Genomic DNA, 8582 nt, shown 5'->3' with positions numbered 1-8582 from the left:
AATTTCTGTATTCCATTGGATCACCTTGCTTTGGAATGGGTACAAATAGGGATCTCTTCCAGTTAGTTGGTCAGGAAGCTGTCTTCCAAATTTCTTGAGATACACAAGTGAGCACATCCAGTGCTATATCCGTTTGTTGAAACATCTCAGTTGGTATTCTGTCAATTCCAGGAGCCTTGTTTTTTGCCAGTACCTTCAGTGCAGCTTGGATTTCTTCCCTCAGTACTATCGGTTCTTGATTATATTCTACCTCCTGAAATGGTTGAATGTCGACCAATTCTTTTTGGTACAGTGACTCTGTGTATTCCTTCCATCTTCTTTTGATGCTTTGTGTATTATTCAGTTTTTTCCCCATAGAATTCTTCAATATTGCAACTCAAGGCTTGAATTTTTTCATGAGTTCTTTCAGCTTTAGAAATGCCAAGTATGTTCTTCCCACTAGATGTCATTCCACAACTCATCTGGTCTTCGTTTATTAGTGTTCAAGGTGTCAAATCTATTCTTGAGATGATCTGTAAATTCAGGTCGTATTTTGACTCTCCTGGACTTGCTCTAATTTTCTTTAGCTTCCACACGAACGATGAGCAATTGATGGTCTGTCCCACAGTTAGCCCCTGGCCTTGTTCTGACTGATGATACTGAACTTCTCCTTTGTCTTTTTCCACAGATGTAGTCAATCTGGTTCTTGTGTATTCCATCTGGTGAGGTCCACATGTATAGTTGCTGTTTATGTTGCTGAAGAAAGATACTTGCAATGAAGAAGTTGTTGATCTTGCAAAACTCTATCGTGTGATCTCCGGCGTCATTTCTATGACCAAATTTTCCAACTACTGATCCTTCTTCTTTGTTCCCAACTTTGGCATTCCAATTGCCAATAATTATCAATTCATCTTGATTGCAAATTTGATTAATTTCAGACTGCAGAAATTGGTAAAAGTCTTCAATTTCCTCATCTTTGGCCTAAGTGTTTGGTGCATAAATTTAAATAACAGTTGTATTAATTGGTCTTCTTTGTAGGCGTATGGATATTATCCTATCACTGACGGCATTGTACTTCAGCATAGATCTTGAAATGTTCTTTTTGATGATGATTATGATGCCATCCCTATTCAATTTTTTTTCATTCCTGGCACAGTTGACTGTATGATTGTCTGATTCAAAATGGCCAGTACCAGTCCATTTCAGCTCAGTAATGCCTAGGATATTGATTTTTATTTGGTGCATTTCTTTTTTGATGACTTTCCCTCTGCCTGATTAATTTAAAAATTCCAACCTTTTATTGGTAGTTGGAATGTATAAGACATTCAACTTTGTACACTAATACGGTCTATTTTGTAATACTTTTATAGGTTGCATTTTGCAGACTTCTAAGACTAACACTTATTAGCCAACAAGAATTATAATAAAATTTCATATGATTTCCACCAGTAAGGAAAAAATTGTAATCTACATCTATAATTGTATACTCTGCCTTATAAAGTGTATTCTTGACAGGAAAGAACTTTTGTTTTGCCTAGGTGTTGGTGAGAATTGAATCTTCTATTGTCAAATTTACACATGTGGTGACTGGAAGAATTTTTCACAGACAAGCTTCTGGCTTGGCATATTTCAAACCCTTTTCTCGTCTACTACCTACGTATTTCTGGTGCTGGCCACCTCAGGACACACTCATACTGCAATATGATCTCTGGTACTGAATCTTTGAGTTAAGGGTGAGTTGGCAAGGTTCAAAGTTGAAGTATTTCAGGAAGCCATTCTTACATGGAATAGCTAGCAGTTAACTCTACAAAGAAGTGAGTACAAAGAACATGAGTATATCCCATAAAACCCAAATTAAAAGTATTCTCCAACTTAATTTTTCCTTAGCAGAATCCCCAGAACATCTGCAGTCACTCCCATACCACTGAATATGGAGGAAAGTATGATAGGGAGGGAAAGAGACAGCAATCTTAAGCCATTGTGATTAATTTGTTATCTTTCACAAAATTTTGCAAAAACGTTAAGACTACATGAATACTTTGCTAGAGCACCTTCCAGAGCTTCAAAGGATCCCATGCAATGAGGGATTTTGAAGTGTAGGTTTCATTAGTTTCATGATAAATTTGCTTGTGATTGAAGGCTTTTCAAATTCTTTTCAAAGAAAGAGAGGGAGGAAAGAAAGGAAAAGTCAAAGGTGAATTACACAGATTTCATTCGGAAGCTATGCCTTCTCTGTATGTTTGAAAAATAATCGTACTTCTAATATAACATATGTTGTGTCAACATTTCTGTCACATCATATTAACATAGATGTAAAATAAATGAAACAGTTTTGGTGTTCGCCTTCTAAAGGTTTATAGACTAAAATTTCAAAAGTATATATGGATTTCAGGTCTGAAAATTAGAAATTCAACTGTGCCTTAATATTATTCTTTTACTTATTTCTAAAAATTTTAAGTGAAATATATATAAAATGGAATGTACACATCAAGACAACAACCAAACCAAATCCGTTGCCATCAAGTCGATTCCGACTTATAACAACTCCAGAGTAGTACTGCCCCATAGGGTTTTCAAGGCTGTAATCTTTACAGAAGCAGATGGCCACATGTTTCTCCCACGTAGCAGCTAGTGCGTTTGAAATGCCGACCTTTCGGTTAGCAACCATCAAGAGTACAATTAAAAGAGCTTTCACAAATGCATAAATCTTTGTAACCCCCACCCCAATCATGATTTATTTCTCTTACCCCCAAACTCCCTCCTACTGTTTTCTAGTCAATATTCTTCTCCCTACCTCAAGGCAACCATTCTTCTGATTTCTGTCATCGTGGATTAGTTTTATCTATTCTTTAACCTCACATAAACAAAATCATGTATACTCTTTTGAGTCTTGTTTCTTTCATTCAGCATGTTTTTGACATCTCAACAACAGCACCAATACTGTTCTGTGTATCAGTAGTTCATTCCTTTTTTTTTCTTTTTTTTCTTGTGCTTTAGATGAGTGTTTACAGAGCAAATTAGTTCCTCATTAAACAATTAGTACACATATTGTTTTGTGACATTGGTTGCCAACCCTGCAATGTGTCAACACTCTCCACTTCTCAACCTTGGGTTCCCCATTTCCATTCACCCAGCTTTCCTGTCCCCTCCTGCCTTTTCATCCTCACCCCTGGGCTGGTATGCCCATAGTCTCGTCTGCAGGGTTGAGCTATGTCTATTATTGTTTGTTTTATGGGCCCATCTAATCTTTCACTGAAGTGTGAACCTCAGGAGTGACTTCAGTACTGAGTTAAAAGGGTGCCCAGGGGCCATACTCTCAGGGTTTCTCCAGTCTCCATCAGACCAGTAAGTCTGATCTTTTTTTTTTTATTAGAGTTTTGTTCTGCCTTTGTCTCCAGCTCTGTCTGGGACCCTCTATTGTGATCCCTGTCAGAACAGTCAGTGGTGGTAGCTGGGCACTATCTAGTTGTGCTGGACTCAGTCTGGTTGAGGCTGTGGTAATTGTGATCCATTAGATGTGGTGAAACCCATGTGAAATTGTTCACTACAGATTAGTAAGTAAGCACAAGTAAGCCCCTGGTTACTTTGCTTATTGAGTCATCTGCCCCTGTCAGGGATTGTAACTTTAAAAAGAGGCTCTAATTCTGCAGGAAGGTGCTATGGGGTTTGGGAGAGGGACTGACGCCAGCCATACGTAGAAGTGGAATCTTTGATGTGGTGAAAAAATGTGAAATTGTTCACTACAGATGATCTGGTAAGCAAGGTAAACACCATGCTTTCCTTTCCTATTGGAATGTATTGTATGGTTATATTTGAATTTATGTATCTATTCTCCTATTGATAGGCATTTGGATTGTTTCTAAATTTGGACTCTTAAAATGAGTAAAATCGCTGTGAACATTTTTGAACATATTTTTTTTTTCTCTTTGGTAAATACCAAGGATGGAATTGCTGGGTCAAAGGTTAGGTGTATGTTTAACTTTATAAGACTCTAGTGACCCTCATTCCTTCTTCAGTATGACATAGTGATAATTTCTTTTTTCCTTTAAAGGATTCTCAGAGGAAAGAGTTTATTAAAACAAGAATAAATATTAATTAAAGTTTGTGACAAAGTATGCAATTTTTATGTCAGAAATTCCAGCTCTGCAACAGGTTGTCTTAATTACCTAAGATTAGATTTAATAGTTACCAAGACATCTAAAAAACCTTTAGGGTCAGTGCACTTTACACAAAATCTTGAAGATTTTTTAAAAAGAAAATTGTACCAGTCAGGGTCCACTCAGGTGACAGAAATCACACAATTTTTTTAACAGAGAGAATTTAATATAAATAATTGTTAACTAGGTGTATAGTTGTTCACTAAGTAACTGAAGAGGCAAAAAAGAGAACACTAAGGTATAACAGAAACAGTTCTTTGTCAGATTTGTTTCTATCTGACATCTCTGTCTTCTCAGTGTTGGTATCCATTGTCTTTTTTCATTTAAGTTGAGAATTTTCTGGTTCTTGGCATGTGTATTTTTTAATGAAATTTGGAAATTTTGGGTATTATGTTATGAGACTGGATTATATTTAAACATTATGTTTTAGCTGGCTTTTCTGACACTACACTATTAGGGGAATAGGTGTGTACCTCCTCATTACTGCTAGAAGTCCAAGTATTCCATTTGGCTTCTATTGACATGTGAGAGGGAGTTCCTTGTTACTGCTGGGAGTGGGTCGGAGTTTTGGCTCCCAACTAGGTCTCCACTGAAACATTCCTGGCTTGGAGAAGTAGGAACACCTTTTACTCTTCGAAGCCACGTGGCTTCCATTTACACCAGTTGGGGGTGGTGATGGTCTTGTTACCACTGGGCAGTGGTGAAAGCCCTGATTCTCCATTAGGCCTCTACTGACACTACCGTGGTGTGGAGAGGGAGGTACCTTGTTACTACAGGGTGGAGGTGGAGTCCCCACATGGCCTCCCCTAATACCATGGGTTGTGGAGAAGCTCATTACTGCCTTGTGGGGTTGAAGGTTCCAGCTCCTTACGTGACCTTCTCTGACACCACCCTGTGGGGTTTGGGTGCCTCATTACAGCAGGGTCAGGATGGAAGTCTAGGCTTCTCACTTGGTCTTTGCTGGTGTAGGTTAGGGTGCACAGTGTTTTCTGTGATATTTGGTTGGAGTAGAGGAATTACTGTCTATAATTTTTCTGTTTTACTAGGCTTCCCCATGCCTGGTCCACTGGCTACAGAGAGCAGGCTTTTCTTAGGTTTTTTGTTGTTTGATCCATGTTACTACGTTCCTGGTTTTTTCTCCCCCCAGCTCCAACTCTAGGATATATGAAGCAAAAAGAAAACCCAGGGAACTAACCACCATGTGGTTTCTCAGGTCCTGAGGTCCCTAGGTGATCTGTCTTCTCCTCTACCTTTCAGACTCTTATATTTGTTTTATATGTTATGTCCAGTGGTTTTAGTTGTACTTACTGGGAGGAAGAGAAAAAGTATGTCTGCTCTATCTTCCTGGAAGCAGAGGTTTCCATAGCAGATATTTCTAACTTTCTTCTTTTACTTTCCATTTTATGTTTTTTTAATTTATTTTTTATTTTTATTGTTGGACTTTAAGTGAAAGTTTACAATTCAAGTTAGTATCTCATGAAAAAATTTATACATACATTGTTATGTAACCCTAATTTCTCCCCCTGTACTGTGACAGCACATTCTTCCATTCCGCCCCAATTTCCCATATCCATTCAACCAGCTCCTGACCCTCTCTGCCTTCTCATCTCACCTCTGGACAGAAGCTGCCCATTTAGTCTCATGTATCTACTTGAGCTAAGAAGCACACTCTTCAAGACTATCATTTTATGTCCCATAGTTCAGTCTAATCTTTGTCTGAAGAGTTAGCCTCAGGAATGGTTTTAGTTCTGGGTTGACAGAGAGTCCGGGGTCCATGCCTTCTGGGGTTTCTTCAGTCTCAGTCAGACCATTAAGTCTGGTCTTTTAACTGGAATTTGAGTTCTGCACCTCACTTTTTTCATGCTCCATCAAGGACTCTCTGTTGTATTCCCTGTCAAGGTGGTCATTGGTGATAGCCAGGTACCAGCTAGTTCTTCTGGTCTCAGGCTGATGAAGTCTCTGGTTTATGTGGTCGTTTCTGTCTCTTGGGCTAATACTTTCCTTGTGACTTTGGTGTTCTTCATTCTTCTTTACTCCAGGTCAGTTGGGACCAATTGATGCATCTTAGATGGCCGCTTGCAAGCTTTTAAGACCCCGAACACCACTCACCAAAGTAGGATGCAGAACATTTTCTTAATAAGCTTTGTTATGCCAATTGACCTAGATGTCCCCTGAAAGCATGGTCCCCAGACCTCTACCCCTGCTACTCTATCCCTCCCTCGGAGTGTTTGGTTGTATTCAGGAAACTTCTTAGCTTTGGTTTAGTCCAGTTTTGCTGACTTCCCTGAAGTGTATGCTGTCCTTCCTTTCATCTAACATAATTCTTGTCTACTGTCTAGTCAGTGAATAACCCGCACCCTCCCTCCCCACCCTTGTAACAATCAAAGAATGTTTTCTTCTCTGTTTAAACCTTTTCTTGAGTTCTTATACTAGTGGTCTTAACAATATTTCTCTCTTATCAATATTTATAGATTGATAAAATCATGTGACTGACTAAATTCACTCAGCATAGTGCCTTCCAGATTCCTCCATGTTATAAGATGTTTTACAGATTCATTGTTGATCTTTATCATTGTGTAGTATTCCATTGTGTGAATATACTATAATTTGTTTATCCATTCATCTGTTGATGGACACCTAGGTTGTTTCCATCATTTTACTCTCGTGAACAGTGCTGCAATGAACATGCGTGTGCATATATCTATTCGTGGGATGGCTCTTATTTCCCAGTCTTCCAAGGAGGAAGATTGCTGGATCGTATGTACTTCTATTTCTAGTTTTTTAAGGAAGTGCCAAATCGATTTCCAAAGTGGTTGTACCATTTGACATTCCCACCAGCAGTATATAAGTGTTTCAGTCTCTCCACAACCTCTCCAACATTTATCATTTTGTGTTTTTTTGGATTAATGCTAGCCTTGTTGGGGTGAGATGATATGTCCTTGTAGTTTTGATTTGCATTTCTCTAGTGGCTAATATTCGTGAGTACTTTTTCATGTGTCCTTTAGCCACGTGAATGTCTTCTTTGCCAAAGTGCCTGTTCATATCCTTTGATCATTTTTTAATTGGGTTTTTGTCTTTTTGTTGTTGGGTTTTCCAGTATCTTATAGATTTTAGAGATTAGACGCTGATTGGATTTGTCATAGCCAAAAATTTTTTCCCAGTCTGTGTGGGGATATATGCCATTTAAACATGGCTGCACTATTGACAACTGCAGCCCCCACAGGCCTCTATGCTGCACAGCATGTTGAGAGCTGGCTCCAACATGTCGAGACTTGTCCGGATGTGTTTTCCCAAACCTATTGTCCCTTTACTGATTGACTTGTTTACCTGAATTCCTTCTCCCTTGCCTACTCCCAAAGCCCATTGTTTTGTTAATTGCTTTATCGCTTGCTGTATTGACTATAAAATAAACTCCTGGGTCTGAAGTGGGGGTCGACTCCTCAGAGTGACCCTCTTGGCCCCGCTTCTCTGTAAGAGTTGTGCAGTTGGTTACTGTCTTCGCTGTCTCGATTACCGTCGCCGCTGCGACAAGTCTGTAGGTTGTCTTTTGACTCTTTTGGTGAAGTCTTTTGATGAGCATAAGTGTTTGATTTTTAGGAGCTCCCAGTTATCTAGTTTCTCTTCTGGTGTTTGTGCGTTGTTACTTGTGGTTCATATTCTGTTTATGCAATGTATTAGGGCTCCTAGCATTGTCCTTATTTTTTCTTCCATGATCTTTATCATTTCAGATTTTATATTTAGGTCTTTGATCCATTTTGAGTTAGTTTTTGTGCATGGTGTGATGTATGGGTCTTGTTTCAGTTTTTTACAGATGGATATCCAGTTATACCAGCACCATTTGTTAAAGAGACGATCTTTTCCCCAATTAACGGACATTCAGCCTTTGTCAAATATCAGCTACTCATAGGTGGATGAATTTATGTCCCGGTTCTCAGTTCTGTTCCATTGGTCTATGTGTCTGTTGTTGTACCAGTACCAGACTGTTTTGACTACCGTGGCGGTATAATCGGTTCTAAAATCAGGTAGTGAGGCCTCCCACTTTGTTCTTCTTCTTGAGTAATGCTTTACTTATCCGGGGCCTCTTCCCTTTAGTGATTAGTGATTTGTTTGTCCATCTCATTAAAAGATGCCTGTGGAATTTTGATTGGGCTTGCATTGTATCTGTAGGTGGCTTTGGGTAGAATTGATATTTTCACAATGTTGAGTCTTCCTATCCGTGAGCAAGGTACATTTTTCCACTTATACAGGTCTCTTTTGGTTTCTTGCAGTAGCGTCTTATAGTTTTCATTGTATACATCTTTTACATCTCTGGTTAGATTTATTCCTAAGTATTTTATCTTCTTGGAGGCTATTGTAAATGGTATTGATTTGGTGATTTCCTCTTCCAGGTTCTCTTTGTTGGCATAAATGAATCCAACTGATTTTTGTATGTTTATCTTGTATCCT

Source organism: Trichechus manatus, unplaced genomic scaffold (assembly GCF_000243295.1).
Source record: "Trichechus manatus latirostris isolate Lorelei unplaced genomic scaffold, TriManLat1.0 scaffold00043, whole genome shotgun sequence".
NCBI classification, from domain to species: domain Eukaryota; kingdom Metazoa; phylum Chordata; class Mammalia; order Sirenia; family Trichechidae; genus Trichechus; species Trichechus manatus.
This window is presented reverse-complemented; position numbering follows the sequence as displayed.